Source organism: Schistocerca americana, chromosome 5 (assembly GCF_021461395.2).
Source record: "Schistocerca americana isolate TAMUIC-IGC-003095 chromosome 5, iqSchAmer2.1, whole genome shotgun sequence".
In the NCBI taxonomy this organism is placed as follows: domain Eukaryota; kingdom Metazoa; phylum Arthropoda; class Insecta; order Orthoptera; family Acrididae; genus Schistocerca; species Schistocerca americana.
The window spans coordinates 153,110,012-153,133,447 of NC_060123.1; the positions used below are offsets into that span (position 1 = coordinate 153,110,012).

Sequence of the window (23,436 nt, forward strand, 5' to 3'; positions counted from 1 at the left end):
CCCTCGTACTTACAATGATAACGTGGAAACTGCGATTGCAGTCGTGCTGGAGAGACACATTACTGAACAACTGAGGCAAGAGGAGTTTGTACATAGAGGGCAGTACTGTACCACATCTGAACCTCGCAGCAAACTAACAGTGAAAAATTAAGTGTCGTCTTTAACAGGTATTTTTTCTTCTCCAGATAAATATTGTTTCAGGGAATACGATATACACTTTCTGGGCATACTGACCATTAGGTAGTCCCACGAAACGGGGTTGGTACATTTTTACATAGTGTCACTTCTGCGGAGAGACATTTATGAGGAACATGGGGCTCTTGCAGATAGCATACAAGCACGCTCCGAATTTGCTTTCTGCCTAAAAGTAACGCAGCGTGCTTTAATCTGGCCTATTTTGAAAGGCTGGAAAATTTGTGGCTAGTCGCTTTCTTCTGATAATTTTGTTTGATTCTACCATTCACGCTGGTGCTCCCATCTTCAGACGAAGTCTAAGTTAGTTTGGAATATAACAATTTTGTTTTATGTTGGCGCAGCCAACGAACATGCGAGCAAAAAACATTGTTATGGTGTCAAACTGATCTGTAGCTTAGCTGAGGTGTTGGTTAAGTTGGACTGTCAGAGTATCGTTGTGAGTTGGCGAAGCCAACAAATGTGAAAAGGGACCTTAATATTCTTGGGTTCTGCAGTAATGTCTATACATCCCATCTCCGCACGAATGTCACTCCGCGCAACTGCCACGTACTTCCACAAAATCTGCTGCTGTCGTCTTCCCATGCGTAATGTCCGCTGTAAGCGCGGACCATGTTCCTCGGCGCTGACGTTCACTAGTGTTAAGGAGCTCCGCTCTGTACATCCGTTCTCGGTGTCTCCAACTACAACACTGGTATTACTCTGGACATTGAGTTTTTTATCTTCGAAACATCACTGATAGTTCGAGAGGAGTCAGTGCATCATATGAGGTCGTAGGAGGAATATTAGAGTTTGACTTCGAGGGCATGGAAGGCGGAGCAATGGCTCGAATTGGTGAAGGAATGAGAAAGTGAAATGGTCGTGCTGTTTCGAAAGCATGCATCCCGTCATTCACATTAAGGCATATAGGGAAATGACGGGATATCTAAATCTGGATGGTAGGACTCGGGTTTGAACAACCATTCTCCCTAACAAAAGTCGAGCATCTTCCCTTTGTGCAGCTGGATCTGTCAAAACACACAGTGAACAAAATAATAACTGGCATATTGTTCTGAAAATGGCTCGTCAGTATGCTGAAACTAATTATAAATAAAGATGTATTAGCGATCTTGACCAAGTATTTTTAATCCACACGCTTTAACATAACATATCGCTTGTCTCCCTATTTAGTAACTTCAAACAACAACAAAATAAGAGAGATTCAGCTGAACAGATTGTGAAGATGTGTAACGCCAGGTAGCTGACACACGCTGATCAAAATAATAATTGTATATTGCCGCGCGGGATTAGGCGAGCGGCCTGGGGCGCTGCAGTCACGGACTGTGCGGCTGGTCCCGGCGGAGGTTCGAGTCCCCCCTCGGGCATGGGTGTGTGTGTTTGTCCTTAGGCTGATTTAGGTTAAGTAGTGTGTAAGCTTGGAGACTGATGACCTTAGCAGTTAAGTCCCATAGGATTTCACACACAATAATTGTATGTTGATCTGAAGATGGCTCGTCGGTGAGTGAAGCTAGTTACCAATAAACATATTTTTGAGATCTTGACAGATTTTTAATCCATACATTTCAAAATTAGGTTACTTTATAGGAAACTGGTGACCTTCAAATGTATATAAGCTTTAGAATTTGCTGTTTTGGTGATATTTTGATTTATTTGAAAAGATAATAGGGGTTTCGGTTTTATAGCCATCATCAGCTCCTAAAAAAAAAAAAAAAAAAAAAAAAAAAAAAAAAAAAAAAAAGCAACGATGCATAGGATGCGTTATCGGAAACGGGAGGCGCCGACGAACTTGTAAGATTCGGTTACCTGCTCCAGTAAATCAGACTGTGACCATGACTGCGACATGTGTAGTTACTTAGATACCAGTGCCCCACGGCTTCAGAAGCGTTTCCGTCTAGCGACACAGGTGAGCGCGTCTGCAGTCTGTTAAGCCACCGCGGTCAGTAACACGGGAGCCGGGAGGCAGCGCAGACTACGACCGACGCACCTCTCAAAGTGCGTAATGAGCCCATCTATATGCGTTGCCGCGACGTGCAGCCGCGTCCATCAAGCGACGGTAATGGCTGGCACTCTCCTCGGTTTTTATGTCTGCACCCCCACAGGTGCCGCGCGCAGCTACGGGCGAGAGCGTGTGTTCGCCACTTGCACCGGCCGAGGCGAATGCACCCCGTATCTCCCGTGCAGCGAGAGCCAGTTCGTGGTCTATGCTCAGACGGAATAATACGTCAACTGGACGTCCGGTTTATAGCTTCCTTCAACGTTCTTTCTGTCCCATACCAGTACGACGATCCGTATTATTGCAGTTTATAATGCAACTACTCCAACATGAGTATTATGAGCTAAGTTGTACAATGCGGCACTGAAAAATAGCAGACGGCACTTCAGGGTCCCTACTATGCTAGTACCGGATATAATCATCTTTGGCCTTCAGACACGTCTTACAAACTCTTCCCCAGTTGAGTAATAGCTTTGACGTAAATTCTGATGAATCACCTACGAACAAGTCGTAAATATGGTCTACTTCAGACGTGAAGGTCGTAAGTTGTCCTCTCTTCATGATTTGCTAATTGTTTTCTTTATTGTCATTTCATTCCCCCGAAGGGGTACATAGGAGGGCCGGCAGCAGAATGTGGTAGTGCTTCATCCGCTCGAGGATTTTCAGATACAGTACGAGTAGAAACAGTTAAATCCACCCTAGTCGTTAAATATGGGGTCTATCAAGCTTGCCTTATCGGATCGCTATACAACATTCAAACTAATCGTATTAAGGGGGGTAGGACGTCAAACGGGCCGACTTGGAGTAGGAGAGGCATCACAGAACATTTTAATTTCCACTGTCTATACTTTTACAAATAAATTCATAAAACATTGTCAGCATCACCAGGAAGGATTCAGAATTGACACTCACAGCAGTGGAAGTTCGAAAACATAACAAAATAATTTTTTTTACGTGCGAATTTTCATCATTTTTTCACTAATGGCTGCATTTGTTGCTATAGGTACACTTTTCTTCATAAGTTAGAGAGATTCTTCGATGAATTTTGCACAGCATACATACCATGCTCACAGGTGTGTGAAAATCTAGAATTTATTTAATTTATGAAAAAACGAATGAGCTGTTATATTTTAAACTTCATGTTTAGAAAAAAACACAAATTTTCTAGTTAATTACCTCAATTTTTACCACAGTTTTTAATAGATTTGACAAATTCTAGAGTTTCATACACCTTTGAGTATGGTTTGTATGCTGTGCAAAATTCATCGAAGAATCTCTCTTACTTATGAAGAAAAGTGTAGCTATAACAACAAATGCTGCCATTAGTAGCTGAAAAAAATCATGAAATTTCACATGTAAAAAAAATTATTTTGTTATGTTTTCGAACTTCCACTGCTGTGAGTGTCAATTCTGAATCCTTCCTGGTCATGCTGACAAAGTTCTATGAATTTATTTGTAAAAGTATAGACAGTGGAAATTAAAATGTCCTGTGATGCCTCTCCTGCTCCAAGTCGGCCCGTTTGACGTCCTACCCCCCTTAATGACTTTTATAATAAAATGAAAAAATTCGGTACTTAACTTGGTGTTACATAGATGTGTTGTAAGCAAAGGCCGACGGACAAAATAAGAAATCTCTTCAGTATAATAATTCCCAAGTCCGTGTTACATAGAAGTGAATAGAGTAGTCGCTGCTATACAAGTGCCAAATCTTGAAGCTGCTCTTCAACTAGGCCGCTACCAGTCGGGCACGGGGCTTATGTCCTCTTCGCATAGAGGTCGCTGCTTTTGGGTTGTCGTCCTGGAGAGGGGTCGGTCAGCGTGCGATTGGCTGCCGTCTTGTCACAGCCCTCTCTGCTCCTCGTTCCCGACTGGCGTGCCGGCGCTTGACTTCACTCCATAACAGAAACAGATAAGAGATGAAAAATATACTGTGGTACGACTGAAACGTGTGATGCTGACGTGGCAATGATGATGTGCGGGGGAAAGTTCTAGTCTCGAATTTGTGCTGAATGGTGGTACTGCTGTGCGTGCAGGCAGGCTGGAAGATGATCTGAGGATGTTTTGCGAGCCGCTCTAGGTGGACATGCGAATGAGATGTGATAATGAGGAGGAAAGAGGAAGTCAGGCACAGGTGGAGGGCTGATGTTGGGAGCTAGAAACATAAACTGGTTTTATTTGGAGAGTTGGGCCAAGGGAACGTATTTCTTTTTTGCTTCTGACGGAAGAGACTAGTGTTTAGTGTCCCGTCGCCAACGAGGTCATCAGAGACGGAGCACGTGTTAGGAGCAGGGAAGGATGGAGAAGGAAATCGGCCGTGTCCTCTCGAAGGAACATCTCGGCATTTGCTTAAAGCAATTTTGGGAAAGCACGAAAAAATTTAATCACGATTATTTGCGTGACCTACCCACCAGATATTCAACATTCTTCTGTATTACCAAATTTCAAAAGCTTCTATTCTGCTCTTGTCTAAATTGTTTATCGTCCGTGTTTCACTTCCATACATGGCTACACTCAATACAAATGCTTTGAGAAAAGACTTCCTGGCACTTAAAATTATACTCGATGTTAACAAATTTCTCTTCTTCAGAAACGCTTTCATTGGCATCCCGGCCGTGCGGAGTGGCCACGTGGTTTGAGGCGCCATGTCACGGATAGCGCGGCCCCTCCCGACGGAGGTTTGAGTTCTTCCCCGGGCATGGGTGTGTTTGTTGTTCTTAGCATAAGTTAATTTAAAGATTAAGTAGTGTGTAAGACTGGTGACCGATGACCTCAGCAGTTTGGTCCCTTAGAAATTCACACCCACACACATTTTTTGCCATCGCAAATGGCTCTGAACACTATAGGACTTAATATCTGAGGTCATTAGTCCCCTAGACTTATAACTACTAAAACCTAACTAACCTAAGGACTTCACACACATCCATGCCCGAGACAGGACTCGAACCTGCGACCGTAGCAGCAGCAGCGCGGTTTCGGACTGAAGCGCCTAGAACCGCTCGGTCACAACGGCCGGCTGCCATCGCCAGTCTCCGTTTTATATCCTCTCTACTTCTGTCATCATCAGTTATTTTGCTGCCCAAATAGCAAAAATCATCTACTACTTTAAGTGTCTCATTTCCTAATGTAATTGCCGGCCGGTGTGGCCGAGCGATTCTAGGCGCTTCAGTCTGGAACCGCGCAATCGCTACGGTCGCAGGTACGAATCCTGCCTCGGGCATGGATGTGTGTGATGTCCTTAGGTTAGTTAGTTTTAAGTAGTTCTAAGTTCTAGGGGACTGATGACCTCAGATGTTAAGTCCCATAGTGCTCAGAGCCATTTGAACCATTTGAACCTAATGTAATTCAATCAGCATCACCAGATTTAATTCGATTACATTCCATTTCCTCGTTTTCCTTTTGTTGATGTTCATCTTAGATTCTCCTTTCAAGACAATGGCGATTCCGTTCAACTATTGTTCCAAATCCTTTGCTATCTCTGACACAATTACTGTGTCATCGACAAACATCAAGGTTTTTACCTCATTTCCCTAGATTTTAGTACCGAATCCAAATTTTTCTTTTCTTTCCTTGACTGCTTGCTCAATTCTCCGATTGAATAACGTCAGAGATAGGCTAGAATGATGTCTCACTCCCTTTTCAACCACTGCTTCCCTTTCGGGCCCCCTCGACTCTCAGAACAGCCATCTGGGTTCTGTACGCATTGTAAATAGCCTTTCGCTCCCTGCGTTTTTGAAAAAATCGCAAAATAATGAAAATCCAACTAACTCTTTTTCGAAACTGGAAATACTAGAATCTTCTCGAAAACAACCAAATCCTCTAGGGGACTAAAATTGTTCTTCAGAAACAAGACTCTGCTTGATAGTAAAAAAAAATCTTATAGAAAATTAAATCAATCTTGAAGAACTTAAATGTCAGTGTGCGAAACGAGAAACTTCTTGAAAACTGAAAATCTTCTAGAAATTAAAAACTACCTTGTTCCTGTGTATATAGGTTATTTAAGGAACCATTTGCACTCGAGCGCAGACTATATTTAATTTACTGAACTTAGATTATATGTATCGATTTTTTAAGACAAGAGAAAGCAAAACAAAGGAATTATCACCGCTCTCTTGTCGCAGCCAGTAGGCATCAGCACTCTTATGTCATTCGTTGTCCTAGAAGGACGTAATATTTTGTGTGGATCCACAGTTAGCCATATTGATACTTATTTGCAGAAAAGAGGCGCAGAATTAATAAGTCGCTCTCATTTGTGAATTATCTGCAATTATTTACCTAGAATTTTACGTAAGTGTCATTTATATTGCAATGTATATGTTGAAATGAATACAGGTTTTATTTACTCGTATGCTTTTCTCTGTTTTAGTAGTTTTAGTCTCCCCATTGTCATGATTGAAGCTGAGGTCAGATATCAGACTTTGTCTACAAAAAATATATAATGAGCCCTGGCTACGTTATGTATATCTTCGGACGTGCGAAGCTCGATAAATTCGCGACGTAAATTGCATTTACTTTATTGTGTGACCTCAATGTATAATGCTACGTAAGATTTTATGAAACATTAAGAAATTCAATTCCAATCTTAAAGGCGAAACAAACTTTAATCTCTCAATTATTTAAACAAACAATAATAATAATAATAATAATAATTATTATTATTATTATACAATTGTCCGCCCCCGGTAGCTGAGTGGTCAGCGCGACAGACTGCCAATCCTAAGGGCGCGGGTTCGGTTCCCGGCTGGGTCGGAGATTTTCTCTGCTCAGGGACTGGGTGTTGTGTTGTCCTAATCATCATCATTTCATCCCCATCGAGACTCAAGTCGCCGAAGTGGCGTCAAATCGAAAGACTTGCACCAGGCGAGCGGTCTACCCGACGGGAGGCCCTCGTCACACGCCATTACTATTATTGCAATTTATTATTATTTTATTTTTATTTGTTAAAGTTAGTGCCAGTTACAGTGCAGACAGGGTAGTCTTGAGGAAATTGTGAAATACCTTCTCAAATTTCTGGCTGAGCTCCATGCACCATAGTTGAACCTCAGTCACCGAGCTACCTTCCGCTACACAAGCCTAAGTTTCACTAACCCCCCGACATAACAGTAACAACAGGTCTTTGAGAGAATATTTTTCCCAGTTTCCACATTTAGTTGTCGGTTTTTCCGCTGTGCTAGAACCACTACCAGGTATTGCAGTGGTGGATATGCCTGGACGTAGGCGTGTTGTGTTGTGGTGAGGCGTGTAACACGCCGAGCCTGGGTGTGTGCGGAAGGCGACAGCTGGGGGCGCCCCGATACCACAGGGCGTGGCTGGCTAACGCCGCCTCGCCGCGGCGTGCGGGCGGCTCTGATGTCATTACGAGCGCTCTGGTTATTTAACGGCGGCCGCAGACGTGTCTCCTGCAGCAGCTCCACCCCTGCACTCCCACTCTAATCTCCGTCTGGGGTGCCTTTCTTTTGCTGCTGCAGTTTGTATGAAAAATAATACGCAAGGAAGAACGGAAGGCGATTGCACAGGAAATGGCCATGGAAGGAAAGTGACAGCCACAATGGTACTGCGAGCTGGCGACGTTTCATTCAGAGGAAACAGATCGCAAATGGTAACGAAAAACGAATTCTGTCCTCCATTACCCCTTAGTTTGTCGCTATCGACTGTTGCGAGTTCATTGCTTTATACAGGGTGTTACAAAAAGGTACGGCCAAACTTTCAGGAAACATTCCTCACACACAAAGAAAGAAAATATGTTATGTGGACATGTGTCCGGAAACGCTTACTTTCCATGTTAGCGCTCATTTTATTACTTCTCTTCAAATCACATTAATCATGGAATGGAAACACACAGCAACAGAACGTACCAGCGTGGCTTCAAACACTTTGTTACAGGAAATGTTCAAAATGTCCTCCGTTAGCGAGGATACATGCATCCACCCTCGGTCGCATGGAATCCCTCATGCGCTGATGCGGCCCTGAAGGATGGCGTATTGTATCACAGCCGTCCACAATACGAGCACGAAGAGTCTCTACACTTGGTACCGGGGTTGCGTAGACAAGAGCTTTCAAATGCCCCCATAAATGAAAGTCAAGAGGGTTGAGGTCAGGAGAGGGTGGAGGCCATGGAATTGGTCCGCCTCTACCAATCCATCGGTCACCGAATCTGTTGTTGAGAAGCGTACGAACACTTCGACTGAAATGTGCAGGAGCTCCATCGTGCATGAACCACATGTTGTGTCGTACTTGTAAAGGCACATGTTCTAGCAGCACATGTAAAGTTTCCCATATGAAATCATGATAACGTGCTCCATTGAACGTAAGTGGAAGAACATGGGGCCCAATGAAGACATCAGCAACAATGCTGCCCAAACGTTCACAGAAAATCTGTGTTGATGACGTGATTGTAGAATTGCGTGCGGATTCTCGTCAACCCACACTTGTTGATTGTGAAAATTTACAATTTGATCACGTTGGAATGAAGCCTCATCCGTAAAGAGAACATTTGCACTGAATTGAGGATTGACACATTGTTGGATGAAGCATTCGCAGAAGTGTATCCGTGGAGGCCAATCAGCTGCTGATAGTGCCTGCACACGCTGTACATGGTACGGAAACAACTGGTTCTCCCGTAGCACTCTCCATACGGTGACGTAACAACGTTACCTTGCACAGCAGCAACTTCTCTGACGCTGACATTAGGGTTATCGCCAACTGCACGAAGAATTGCCTCGTCCATTGCAGGTGTCCTCGTCGTTCTAGGTCTTCCCCAGTCGCGAGTCATAGGCTGGAATGTTCCGTGCTCCCTAAGACGCCGATCAATTGCTTCGAACGACTTCCTGTCGGGACACCTTCGTTCTGGAAATCTGTCTCGATACAAAAGTACCGCGCCACGGCTATTGCCCCGTGCTAATCCGTACATCAAATGGGCATCTGCCAACTCCGCATTTGTAAACATTGCACTGACTGCAAAACCACGTTCGTGATGAACACTAACCTTTTGATGCTACGTACTGATGTGCTTGATGCTAGTAGTGTAGAGCAATGAGTCGCATGTCAACACAAGCACCGAAGTCAACATTACTTTCCTTCAATTGGGCCAACTGGTGGTGAATCGAGGAAGTACAGTACATACTGACGAAACTGAAATGAGCTCTGACATGGAAATTAAGCGTTTCCGGACACATGTCCACATAACATCTTTTCTTTATTTGTGTGTGAAGAATGTTTCCTGAAAGTTTGACCGTACCTGTTTGTAACACCTTGTATATGCAAAATGGTGAGTCAGTGCTGTCGGAAACAGTGACAGAATAAATGCCAGTGGTCGTGCTTCTGTTATTGTTGTCTTCGTTGTCTTATAAACTCTCATAGACTGCTGGGACAAAGAAATAAACACGAGATAAATGTAGAAAGGCTATCATCTGTCAATGAAACACAGTAAGTTTCCAGTCAAAAATCCTCTTTTATCGACGTAATGTTGTTTTTCAAGTCAACTGTTCAACATTCTTTTCAGCGAATACTTCTCATGATCAGCGTGCAATTCTGCAAGGTCTGCAAAATACACGTATACAACTGTCAGGAAAGTTTCGTTGCACTCCAAATGTTATCTACCTGATTTTTTTCCATTTATGGTGATACCTGGAAGTATCTTGAACAGGGTAGGTATTCGAAGAATTCGTACTTCAAATCCCTTAGTTTTTCCACTGACAAAGCATCGTTCATTGTTATGATGTCAGCAGAGTTTTTTCTTTGGAAACTAGACTTCTTCTGAAATAGGTTTTCGTCCATTAAGTCTGGAATTGCGTAGTACCCTCCACTCAGTTTTTACCATTTGGTAGCTAATCAATAAGAAAAATCACATTTGTATCCCAAAAAACACTGGTCTTAACATTTATAGCAGATGAAATCAACATCCCCCTTTTTTTCACAGGCACTGGCTTTCGTGCACTGCTTCGCTTGGTGTTGTGTTTTTATCGAGAAGTGACGGAGCCACATCTCGCACTACGATAGTACTCTAGAGATACAGCCATTCGATTTTGCATACACTATTAGTCAGCGTTCAACAAATGTGACGATCATCTTGAACAGTTAATCAATCATGCAAATTTACTGTATGGTATCATCTAGTTAAAATATCTTCAATATGTCTGTTACACAATATCATATTTTGCAGTTTCTCATTATTTTCACCTGCTGTTGTAGTTTCCGTACGTCTTTAATGGGATTATCTTCAAGAGAAGAGCGACCACGTTTCAATTTAACTGATCTTTTCTCAGTTGTTCAAAATAAAGAGACTGTTTGCTTATAAATCTTTAAATATTTTAGAGGAATTTCCATATTCTCTCAGCCGCACGAATGGAAGAATTTTATAATGACATAATATGTTTGTGCATTTGAACAAAACACACACAATGCAACAAATCTGAAATGCAAACAAAACAAAACCTCTGCCGTGTCACACCGAAAAATTTTCCATCTTGTGATAGAGCACAGCCTCAACAGCCAGCGAGACTTGTTTTATAACTGTACCTCTCACCTTTTTCTTTTTCTTTTTTCTTTTCGATCGCATTTCATTTCTGACTATGTGTGCAGAACCCATAATTACAGAGCATGGTCCACCGTAAATCCTCTGCAACACGATCCCAGCGAAACCATTGGATAATAATTGGAAGAAGATTCCCAGGTTCGACATTTGCCTTACAACTAAGGAAAAGGCTTCCCGCAAGATCTTGGTTTGAGACGGGATACTGAACCAATTTTTGTTTGTTTCCTACGACGACATGTTCTCACTCCAAACGTATAGCCACAAATGAATGGGAGTGAGTGGCAGTGTATGTCAGACAAGTCCTGAATTGCACCCTGTTGTCAGACTGCCTGAGTGATTGGCTTTTGTCGTCAGGAAAGGCATGCTCGCTAATTACAAATTGCATCTAAGAAGTTCTATGAATGGTATCAAAAGACATAGAAAAATGGACGTACTAACAGCAAACTTTTATTCGCCTTCAGAGGTATTTTCGTTGGCTGCAGTATGTTTTAGCGACGTCTGTGGTGTTGCTTGAATCTGACAGATAAAGTTCTTTTGGAGTAGATGTCACACGTTTTACGATGTCCGTCTACCCGCTACGCAGCTGCAAACTTCGCTTGCTGTTGAAGCTGTGATGCTGCTGTATCGAAATGGTACACACATCAAAACAGTTTCCCCTCAACTCGGTTGCGAGAGTTCCGGAACCTATACAGAAAATTGGAATAGAGATCAACATAAACATCATTTCCGCCCTTTTTATTGCTCGTGAAAACCACACATTGCATGTTGTACTACCATACAGCGAGACCTACAGAGGTGTTGGTGCAGATTTCTGCACACACAAGTACCTCTGATACCCAGTAGCACGTCCTCTTGCATTGATGCATGCCTGTATTCGTCGTCGGATGCTATCCACAAGTTCTTCAAGGCACTGTTGGTCCAGGTTGTCCCACTCCTCAACGGCGATTCAGCGCGTATCCCTCAGAGTGGTTGGTGGGTCACATCGTCCATAAACAGCCCTTTTCAATCCATCCCAGGGTGTTCGATACGGTTCATGTCTGGAGAACATGCTGGCCACTCTAGTCGAGCAATGTCGTTATCCTGGAGGAAGTCATTCGCAAGATGTGCACGATGGGGGCGTGAAAATGTCGTCCATGAAGACGAATGCCTCGCCAATATGCTGCCGGTGTAGTTTCACTATCGGTCGGAGGGTGGCATTCACGTATCGTACAGCCATTTCGGCACCTTCCATGACCACCAGCGGCGTACGTCGGCTCCACATAACGCCGCCCCAAAACAGCGGGGAAAGCGGGGAACATCCATCTTGCTGCACTCGCTGGACAGTGTGTCTAAGGCGTTCAGCCTGACCGGGTTGCCTCCGAACACGTCTCCAACGATTGTCTGGTTGAAGGCATATGCAACACTCATCAGTGAAGAGAACGTGATGCCTGCCAATCGTGAGCGATCCATTCGGCATGTCGTTGGGCCCATCTGTACCGAGCTGCATGGTGTCGTGATTGCAAAGATATATCTCGCGATGGACGTCGGGAGTGAAGTTTCGCGTCATGCAGCTTATTGCGCACAGTTTGATTCGTAACAGGACGGCCTGTGGCTGCACGGAAAGCATTATTCAAGATGGTGGCGTTGCTGTCAGGGTTCCTCCGAGCTATAATCCGTAGGTACCGGTAATCCACTGCAGTAGTAGCCCTTGGGTGGACTGATCTAGGGATGTCATAGACAGTTCCTGTCTCTCTGTATCGCCCCCATGTCCGAACAACATCGCTTTGGTTCACTCCGAGACGCCTGGACACTTCCCTTGTTGAGAGCCCTTCCTGGTACAAAGTAACAATCTGGACGCGAAAGAACCGCGGCATTGACCGTCTAGGCATGGTTGAACTGCAGACAACACGAGCCGTGTACCTCCTTCCTGGTGGAATGACTAGAACTAATCGGCTGTCGGACCCCCTTCGTCTAGTAGGCGCTGCTCATTGATGGTTGTTTACGTATTTGGGCGGGTTTAGTGACATCTCTGAACAGTCGAAGGGACTGTGTCTGTGATACAACATCCACAGTCAAGGTCTATCTTCAGGAGTTCTGGGAACCGGGGTGATGCAAAACATTTTTTAAATGTGTGTACTACTTTTCATTACAAATGTTCCTATACAGCTTGTCTGTCTGCCCCTCAGGCCGACAGATTTGCTGTTGCCAGTAAAATGTATTGTGTGTGGAGGCTCGTGTCAGAGTAATAGAGCTACAAATAAAGTTGAGATGAAAACCTCATTTCACGAGTGTCACACAAATTACGTTTGGCTGGCAACAGCAAACCAGTCTGCTTCAGTTTGGTGTGTACGTTGTTATGTGGCCCATCTCAAACGGACGTTGCCATTTGATACTGGTACATTTACTGTAGGCGCACGTAAAATGGCCGTAAATACGCAGTTAGTATCTTTGAGGTCATATGAGGGGGGGTTGGCTGCAATACTACAGAGTCCCATAATTGCGAAACTTAGAATAACGTGTTGGCAGGTTGCAAAAGGCGCTGGCGGTTTCGGTAACGGCTCGGTGCCCGGTTCTCATCGCACACTTCTCACGCGGGCCCGCTGGGACCCCACAGACACGGCGTGACGCAACGGGAAACACCTTGCAGACCACCGGCTCCCACGGTGGGCGGTCGGCGGTGACCTTCATTGTCATCCCATGCTAATGTAATGGGAACTGCATAACCTGTTGTTCAGACACCTGAGAATACCGCACTCTAAATAATTAGAGGTAGAAACACATATCCTACATGACTTTGGTTCACTCTAGTATCAGGCAGCTTTCATCGAATAGTGTTTAAAGTTCCTGGTCGCCATAGTGTGGCCCCGGCTTCTACTTCTGGCAGTGCCGACGATTTTCCCGCGGACTGATATACTGAAAGGGCCCTTTCAGCCTCGCGGAGTCCATTGGACGCCCAGGAACTTAACTTTCATAAGGCTGCATATACAAAGAAAACAGTGTTTGAACATATACAGCATAAATACTCTCATGATCACCATGAGTATAATGTGAAACATTATTTTCCTCGGATGTGAAAGGGGAGGGGTGCTGAATGTCTACGAACTGTCGACGTACGCTCAGGCTACTGACATTACATTATATGCCCCTTCATCTCCATCAAATTTAGTCTGTACCATTTTCATTCATCACAGAAAGTGGCTGTTTATGTCTAGCGGCATGCTTTACGACTATCGTCGCGGATATAGCACACTCGTTGAAGAAGGTGACGATACGGCCCAAGAAAAAAACTGCTCCACCGCCAAGAACACTGTGGTAGGCACATCACTGTGAAAGTTCTCCGAAACCATAAATAGACAAATGTTTTAGTCGAAATTTGAAAGGAATCGCTTCTTCAACAGGAACACTTCAATATTCCTTTCTTCCACATTGTAAAGAAAGCTGCACCCCATCACGACTGTGAGGGATGCTGAAACACACGTAAATTAAGCCATCCACGTCAGTTTGTCACACACACACAAAACGTCTTCGTATTGTTGTCGAGGCATGGCATTTCAAAACGAAAATAACTGAAATCCCTCGATTCCATTCACGGTTTTCTGAAGGTTCCCTTGGTTGTTTGGCAAATTGGTAATCATTTTCCAGCTATTCCCAGTTGGGAGCCCTCTTCCTCATTCACAGATTAATTTTCCTAAATAAATAAAAAAAAAACCTCTACACTGGGTGGAATCACAAACAGATCGCTAGACACTCCGGGATAGGATATAATACGCTTAAAAATAGAAAGTAAATTTTCTCAACGGCCGCATCTGTCGTGTTGCAGACAAGATTCAGTGTGCAAAAGAGAGTAGAATGAAATGAACACCCTTAGCTGCTTACAGGCGTTGACATACGTCAGCGGGGACAGATGAAAATGTGTGCCCCGACCGGGACTCGAACCCGGGATCTCCTGCTTACATGGCAGACGCTCTATCCATCTGAGCCACCGAGGACACGGAGAATAGCGCGACTACAGGGAGTTTTTTCTGGCACGCCTCCCGCGAAACCCACATTCTCAACGTCTCGTCTCGCACCACATTCGTAGTGCCCCTGCCCATTATACTCATTACTTGCGGCGCGTTGCCGATTCCCGTAAGAGTTCGGGCAAGGTTTGTGCATTCGCGCAGAAGAAGAAGATGGTCAAGTGGGCGGTGAGCCTTAATTATATATATACTAAGATGGTATCTGTTCTTTCGCTACTCTTTCCTGGTCCGAAAAATAAGGTATCAGACTTGACAAAAGAACATACAACTTACCAATTTTGTTTTTTTCATCCATGCTCCTCTCATTGAAATAAGGCATAAACTTCGTTATAATTTCTTGGCAAGCATTCGTTTTCACCACTTTGTTACTATTGTTGTTGTTGTTGTCTTCAGTCCTGAGACTGGTTTGAGGCAGCTCTCCATGCTACTCTATCCTGTGCAAGCTTCCTCATCTCGGAGTACTTACTACAACCTACATCCTTCTGAATCTGCTTAGTGTATTCATCTCTTGGTCTCCCTCTACGATTTTTACCCTCCACGCTGCCCTCCAATGCTAAATTTGTGATTCCTTGATGCCTCAGAACATGTCCTATCAACCGGTCCCTTCTTCTTGTCAAGTTGTGCCCCAAACTCCTCTTCTCCCCAATTCTATTCAATACCTCCTCATTAGTTATGTGATCTACCCATCTAATCTTCAGCATTCTTCTGTAGCACCACATTTCGAAAGCTTCTGTTCTCTTCTTGTCCAAACTATTTATCGTTCATGTTTCACTTCCATACATGGCTACACTCCATACAAATACTTTCAAGAAACGACTTCCTGACACTTAAATCTATACTCGATGTTAACAAATTTATCTTCTTCAGAAACGCTTTCCTTGCCATTGCCAGTCTACATTTTATATCGTCTCTACTTCGACCATCATCAGTTATTTTGCTCCCCAAATAGCAAAACTCCTTTACTACTTTAAGTGTCTCATTTCCTAATCTAATTCCCTCAGTATTACCCGACTTAATTCGACTACATTCCATTAACCTCGTTTTGCTTTTGTTGATGTTCATCTTATATCCTCCTTTCAAGACACTGTCCATTCCGTTCAACTGCTCTTCCAACTCCTTTGCTGTCTCTGACAGAATTACAATGTCATCGTCGAACCTCAACGTTTTTATTTCTTCTCCATGGACTTTGTTATTATAGTCATCGCTTTTCAAAACGCTCAAATGTGTGTGAAATCTGATGGGACTTAACTGCTAAGGTCATCAGTCCCTAAGCTTACACACTACTTAACCTAAATTATGCTACGGACAAACACACGCACACCCATGCCCGAGGGAGGACTCGAACCTCCGCCAGGACCAGCCGCACAGTCCATGACTGCAGCACCTTAGACCGCTCGGCTAATCCCTCGAGGCGCCATCGCTTTTGACATCCCAAATAGCAGGACGACTTTCTACTTCAGTTATAAAGTCTCCCGTGTTAATCAAAACTAAACTCATGGCTACAGTGTGTACAGTATAATTTACAATGAATGTTTCGCGTCACTGTCTCAAAAATGACTGTCCTCTGTTGGAAAATCTGCAGCGCTGCGTCTGTGATCTTTGTCCCAGTGCGAACACTGCAATTCAAACTAATGCATGTCCGGCGATGACTGCTGTGAACACAGCTACCCTGTCCGTCACATGTGGCGAGGGGGAGTCACTGCAGGGTCACAGGGCGCGGTGAGGCTGTGAAGTGTCCCGGTGTGAATGCTCCAGTTCAGACGAATGTATCTCTGTCGGTGACCGTCGCTGGTGACCGTCACTCGTGTCCCAGTGTGAAACGGGCCTAAAATAATTTTTAAGGCAAATCGGAATACGTTCACTCCCCGTGTATCGTGCGATATGAGCGGTGTGCGGACATTTGCCACGCCGGACATTTGCCAGGATTTTACCTGCTCCGAAGGGTTGGGACCCTTGTCCCCCCCCCCTCCTCCTCCTCCTCCTCCTCCTCCTCATCGCTTACTGATCCTTTCCGCTGGTTTACTTAACATAGAACCAGAATCTCTTTGGATTTTCCGCTACATTTCTAGAGTTTCGTTGTGGAAACTGTTAAATGCATCTCGCATTGAAATCCGCACGAAATTTCGAGCCTCAGTAAAACTTCGCCCATCTTGGAGATTTTGCGTTCGTCGAAATTATACTTGTCTTTTTCGGTGCTCCTGCAGCAGCTTTCTGTCATGTTTTGTGTACCATGGGGAATCAGTTCCGTATGTTATTAATTTATTTGGTATGAATCTCTCGAGTGCTGTTGATACTATTTTTTTGAACTTAGGCCACACATGGTCTTCACTTACATGGTTTGGATGGATTGGAGACTGTCTGTTAGAAAGACGTGAACCGAATTTTTAGTTGCTTTTATAAATAGATTTATTTTCTCGTTTAGTTTTAGTGAAATTCTTTGTTACGGAATTGAGCCTCGCTACGACTGTGTGTTCACTAATCCCTGTATCCGTCGTGATGCTCAGGATTATTTGTGGCTAAGAGGTCAAGTGTGTTTTCGTAACCATTTACAATTTGAATGGCCTCGTGAATTAATTGTTCAACATAATTAAAAAAAAAGCATTTAGAACAGTTACGGAAGTTGTTTTCTATCTACAGTAGGGTCTGAAAATGTATTTTTGTCAACATACGGAAGGTAGATTGAAGTCACTGCCAACTATAATTGTATGATTAGGGTACCTATTTGTGATGAGACTCAAGTTTTCTTTGAACTGTTCAGCAACTGTTTCGTCTGAGACCGCGGGTCGACAAAAGGAGCCAGTTATTAATTTATTCCGTTTGTCGAATATAACTTCTGCCCATACTAAGTCACAGGAACTATTTGCTTCAATGTCGCTTGTGAGCTGGAACACACATTACATTATTTTTCCTTAATTTGTGCTTCTTGTTTCTGTTGTAGTGCAGATCATTACAATTACGGCTTTTCCCTCCAAAACCTAGGATGCTTTCTCTGTGAACCTGTAAATACCAGAGCTAAGCAATGTAGAACAACAATGCACGTTGCAAGCATAGCATTCTGTATTACTTCATTTCCTTATTTCTAACATTTTAAAATTGTAAGTCGACTTAGATGACATGTCAATCATAGATGTTCTTATCTCTATTTAGTGAAGGTATTTTCAGTCATGTTTTGAACATTGCCCCACTACACTTTATTAACTAATGTTTCGCCGCAAGAGGTATCGCATTTTAGAGAGTAAATTAACATAGAGTATAGCGTTCTTCTTTTCACACATTCACATATCCATTTCTTCTTTCCTTATTGTCTTTTGGGCATGCAGTTGTAGTAATTAAAGTATGCACAAATGCAGTGATCAAAAAGAAATGATTAGCGTACATTCGCATTCTCTTTACATCTTTCCTTTCTTGTTGCTCCCATGGCGATGGACTATTTCTATCGCAATCAGTAAGCGTGAATGGAAGCTACCGTACAGACAGAGGGATCTATATTTATACTTGACAGAACTAATTACATACTGACGTAATCGTCGGTATTGCTTTCGTTTCCCAAAAGTTATAAATATTTCGATTTCGGAAAAGAAGCTCTTTATTTGGCCAAGACGTCGAAGAAGAAGGTCCTTTACCGTACGGGTTGTATCGAGTAAGATGTGGAGACGGCGGTTTGAAAGCGGGCAGAAATAGTACGGGGAAGGGCGTCCCCCTAAGCCGTCGGCACACGGACCGTGAGCGTTGAGCGTGCCGAGTTTCTGACGTCATAGCGTGGAATAGCACGTTCGGGAGTATTTCCGAACGTGGAGAGCAATATCTGGCATGTCAGATATTCTGACCGTGCGTCTGAGCGTTGACCAATGAGATGGCACATCGGCACCTACGTCACACGCACGCCGTCTCCCTTCAGTACAGAGTTGTGAGGTGCCATATTGGCGTTCATCTCAAACCTATATGTGTATATGCCGTTTCTGAACACCAGCAAATTGAGAATCACTGGAAAACCCGTTGTTAGTTGTGTGATTCGTTCCAATAAAATTGTGAGGAACATCGTATTCGTGGCAAAAGAATTATTGTAACCTGCGTATTATGAGAGTAGGCTATTTGAAGGCAGCGACACACTTAAGATCCACCAAAAACGCATTGTTCTTGGTACAGTTTGTTATAATTAAATTTCAATTAGTTTCGTAGTTATCTACGATTAACGGTTTTAGCAAGCGGTAACACAATATGATTAAGTACACCAAGGGTGTTAGGGGTGTAGCGTAATGGTTAGCGTCTCTGTCTAAGAAGATCTTTTTGTTGGGGCGGTGGTTCGCGTCTTAACACTTCAAAAATTTTTTTTCCTAACATTCGCGTTTATTAGGTTCTGATACTTTATTAGTTTAATATAAGTATAGGCTATAATATATGATGTTATGTAAATATAAGTTCAGCTTTTTTTGAGGGGTGACTTTCTTCGATTGGCTTAATCTACAGGACAGCTTGCGCTACTTGTATAAAGTTATTTTGCACCTTTTTCTTTTACGCTTCGTAATTCACATGTTACAAGGATTCTGCTACTGGGTAGGAACAGTGATCAAGTAAGCGTGACCCTAGGGTTTTTACTAAAATGTGGGAATAGCCGGTCGGAGTGGCCGAGCGGTTCTAGGCGCTTCAGTCTGGAACCGCGCGACCGCTACGGTCGCAGGTTCGAATCCTGCCTCGGGCCTGGATGATTGTGATGTCCTTCGGTTAGTTGGGTTTGAGTAGTTCTAAGTTCTGGGGGACTGATGACCAAAGTAGTTAAGTCCCATTGTGCTCAGAGCCATTTGTGGGAATGATGAAATAATGTTTATCGTATGCAGAGAAGTATTCCAACTTGTACCTCGCTGTTTGTAATGGAACTGTTATAAGCCTGTGTCCTTATTAATTGGACATGGTACTTTCCTTTTCGTGGTCGATGAAGGAAATGTGCGTTTTAATAGAGCTAACGTGGGAATTTTACGCACGCCCGTTGAGTAAATAGTGTGATTTACGAACTACTAGAAACATCCCTCAACTGCCGCTGGAGTGCGTTGCGATCGTGTATACCACGTTGGGGCCCACGTACCGTATGCACAAGTCGCATCGTTCCTGAGCGTTCAGCAGCACGTTGAACTTCGCACGCTCAATGTTAACGTTCGACAGCATGGTCCATGTGCCGACGTCTTTACCTGAGGGATCGCTACCTGGCGAAGGGGCAAGTGTGGCAAATGTCCGGCGTGACAAATCTCCGGCATTCATATGAGCTGCTTGGAGCGACCACCACACCTGTGGTTGTGGGTACCCAGAGGGAGGCGGAAGCTTGACACAGCTCGCGCCTCGCTAAGACCACTCTGTTTACTCCGCTGCTCTGTGTCCGCCAGGCAGCAGATTGGGGCCCGCAGCGCCCACTAGGGACGGGACGGGCGAAGGCCAGTCACTGCCTGTTGTCTGCGGCAGCTGGCAGGCAGCGGGAGTCGCAACCGGAGCCGCACACTCTCCCTCACTCAAGTCCTCCCTCCCTCCCACTATCTCGGCCTCTCCCGGTCGAATTTCAGCCCTGCTGCCGCTCCTACGGGACGTGTCGCGTGGGCCCTCTGTTTACCACAACTCGGGGGACGCTACCGTTCTGGCGGAACACGCAAAGTGTTCTCTCCTTCATAACGTCTGTGACGAAGTGATGCAAGCTGCTGCAACATATCATTTACGAGACTGTAGCGCCGAGTGTTCTTAGCAGCAATTGCCTTACACAGATTTTAATTGAGACAGAAGTCTGTTATGTTCCAAAACGCCGTGCATAACAACGGGATTTTCCTGTGCTCACATCCCGGGTTCTATTGGCGCTTTGGATACCGCTTTGGATAGGAGCCATTTTTATACTCAACAGAAGGCTCGCCTTCCTGACACTATCCTACAGTAGAAAAATTTGTGGTAAGAACTAATGGGACCAAACTGCTAAGGTCAACGGTCCCTAAGCTTACGCACTACTTAGTCTAACTTAAACTAACTTACGGTAAGGACAACACACACACCCATGTCCGAGGGGGACTTGGAGCCGCGCGGACCGTGACAAGGCCCCCCCAAATGGCTCTGCGCACTATGGGACTTAATATCTGAGGTCATCAGTCCCCTAGAACAGGGGTCTCCAAACGTTTTAGTCTGCGGGCCACATTGACTCCTCCACGAAGTCATAAGGGCCAAGATCTACCTAGTGTGATTAAAGCACCCTAAGCACTCCACGATCACCGTAATGTAAGGCTAAAGGAAAGATGAAATCGCAAAAATCTAAGGTTGTGGCAATAGCTAGCACTGAATCGAACTACGATTTTTATTTAATTACATAATTTTGATTGGTGGACGTACCTGACCGAAATTCTGGAGTATTTAATTGTGGCGAATTTCACCGACAAAAACGTATGCCACTGCACATTCTTCACGAAAGCGTCCTGCAAAGTTAACGAAATCTCAAAATCATTGTTAGCAACACTATTACTGCAAGACGTAACAGAAGTGGACTATGTCAACGAATTGTTATTTCAAGCGGCGCAACAATAAGTTTAGTTATGTAGTCTTGTAGCGAGTAGCAGAGCCAATGTCTCGGTGTATTGGTCGCGATAGGCCTCGAAACTCAATTGTTTGCAGTATAGATACCACCTCAAATATTTGGCGGGCCGGATACCGGGGATGTCCGGCCAGCTAACGCGGGCCGGTTTCGGCCCGCGGGCAGTAGTTTGGAGACCCCTGCCCTAGAACATAGAACTACTTAAACCTAACTAACCTAAGGACATCACACACTTCCATGCCCGAGGCAGGCTTCGAACCTGCGACCGTAGCGGTCGCGCGGATCCAGGCTGTAGCGACTAGAACCGCTCGGCCACTCCGGCCGGCCCTACAGTTGAGAGCCAAAGTATGAATATTACACATTTCCTCCTGCATAGGTAAATGGAGCAAATCGGTTGGTTCTCCTAGCATTAGGTGTGGTATACGGTACGCCTTAAGGTGCTTATGGAGACACCATTAATTCATGGGCGGTTCCACGGAAAATCACAAAAAAATAGTATTTTTACTATATTTTCGCCGTCAACCGTGGACCAAAATCCAGCGAAGAATTTCAAGACCGCTGTGGCTGAGACTTTTACCCCATATTCCTAATTTCTCGATCTCGAACAACTTTGAAAATTTTCTTGGCATATCGATCGGTTTCCGAGATACAGAGATTCAAATTTACCCTACATGAACACGTAAAATACGCACGTAAAATCCGGTATGAGACGAAAAATTAGTTTATAAAGTGACGCAGCATGTGGAAATATACTGTAAAGGGTCCCCGTTGTCATCTAGAAACCCCATGTTACATTACTGAAGCCCATGCAAAACTTTCGCGCTCGCAAAATCCTGTCGGAGGAATGAAACTAATTTTGCGTTCATTTCATTCTCACATGAGTAAACTATCTAAATTTTACTTTTCATATGAGTTACAAGCCTTGCTGCAGCAGAGAGAGGAAGGGAATCAACGGCAAAATGCTCTCACGGGAGCACAAAAGATGCGAATACGTTCATCTTTATTTTAAAAGACTCTTACTGAAAAGTGAAGTACCAGCTGCATTATTTTATCTTCCTTAGCACCTTTAAAAATGTTGCCAAACACTGTAGCATGCGAACATATCCGTCCTTTTTATGCTAAGAGAGAAGAACACAGTGCCAGTGACAAAGAGACGGTAAAGTAATAAATACTGGAAGATGATAAACAGTGGTCCTATTATAGAAAGAGAGAAGGAGTCAATGGCAGTGTGAGAGAAACAGAGGGACACAGTGGCAGTGGAACTTAGTTGACAGAACAGTGCTAGGAAAAGGGTGGAGACAGTGCCGAAGGGGAGGGGTGGAGGAATAAAGATATGGAGAAATGGAACTGGATGAGTGTAAATGATAATGAGAGACATAGTATACGACAATGACAATGAGGCAGAGGGATCAGGGACAGCGACAAGAGACAGCAGTAGTAGGAAGGAAGGAATGAGATATTAGCAGCAAGAGACAGCAAGAGGGGGAGACTGTAGTAGTAGGACAGGATGAACGGTACTGTGCTGTGACATGGGAGACAATGATAGAGAGACACAAAGAGATAATGACTATCAGCTGGGCTGAATGAGTGAATGAGAAGGGCAACTGTGAGTGAATGGATATGAGCGACCTACAGTGATGGACTAGTGGGTGAGTGGGTTACAGTACGACGAGCTTGTAAAGTTTGAGATGAGCTGCACGTTCTTTTTTTTTTTAAAAAAAAAAAACATAAATATGTCCGCATGCCAAAATTATTGGTAAAATTTTTAAAGGTACTCACGAAGGTAGAATGAGACAACGAGACAGTTGTTTCGCACTTACCAGTCAGAGGATTGTAAATAAACAGGAACATGGTTGCATTTTTTGTGCTACAGTAGGATAATTTTTCTTTTGGTACGGTATTATTTCTGTTTGCGTCTGAACTGGAAGACATCGTCTTGGCACATGTTTTAATGTGTCACCAAAGCAAGAGCCGTTTTCCAGCCCTCACTGGTCGCTTTGTTCGGCAACCGAGAGCTGATGGGTTCATTTTCCCTAATCGTTGTAAGTAGCTATACAGAAAATACAACCGGCCAAAGCGGCCGAGCGGTTCTAGGCGCTTCAGTCTGGAACCGCACTGCTGCTACGGTCGCAGGTTCGAATCCTGCCTCGGGCATGGATGTGTGTGATGT

The 23,436-nt window shown here is 44.2% G+C and overlaps 1 protein-coding gene and 1 non-coding gene across 2 annotated transcripts in view; one reads left to right on the forward strand and one right to left on the reverse strand.

Moving 5' to 3' along the window:
- The window catches only part of LOC124616020, a 174,784-nt gene that overhangs the window by 63,496 nt on the left and 87,852 nt on the right, over positions 1-23,436 (forward strand). The gene's annotated exons all lie outside the window — the stretch shown is intronic.
- Trnat-ugu lies at positions 14,610-14,683 on the reverse strand. Its single transcript has one exon. It is a non-coding gene; the product is annotated as a tRNA-Thr (tRNA).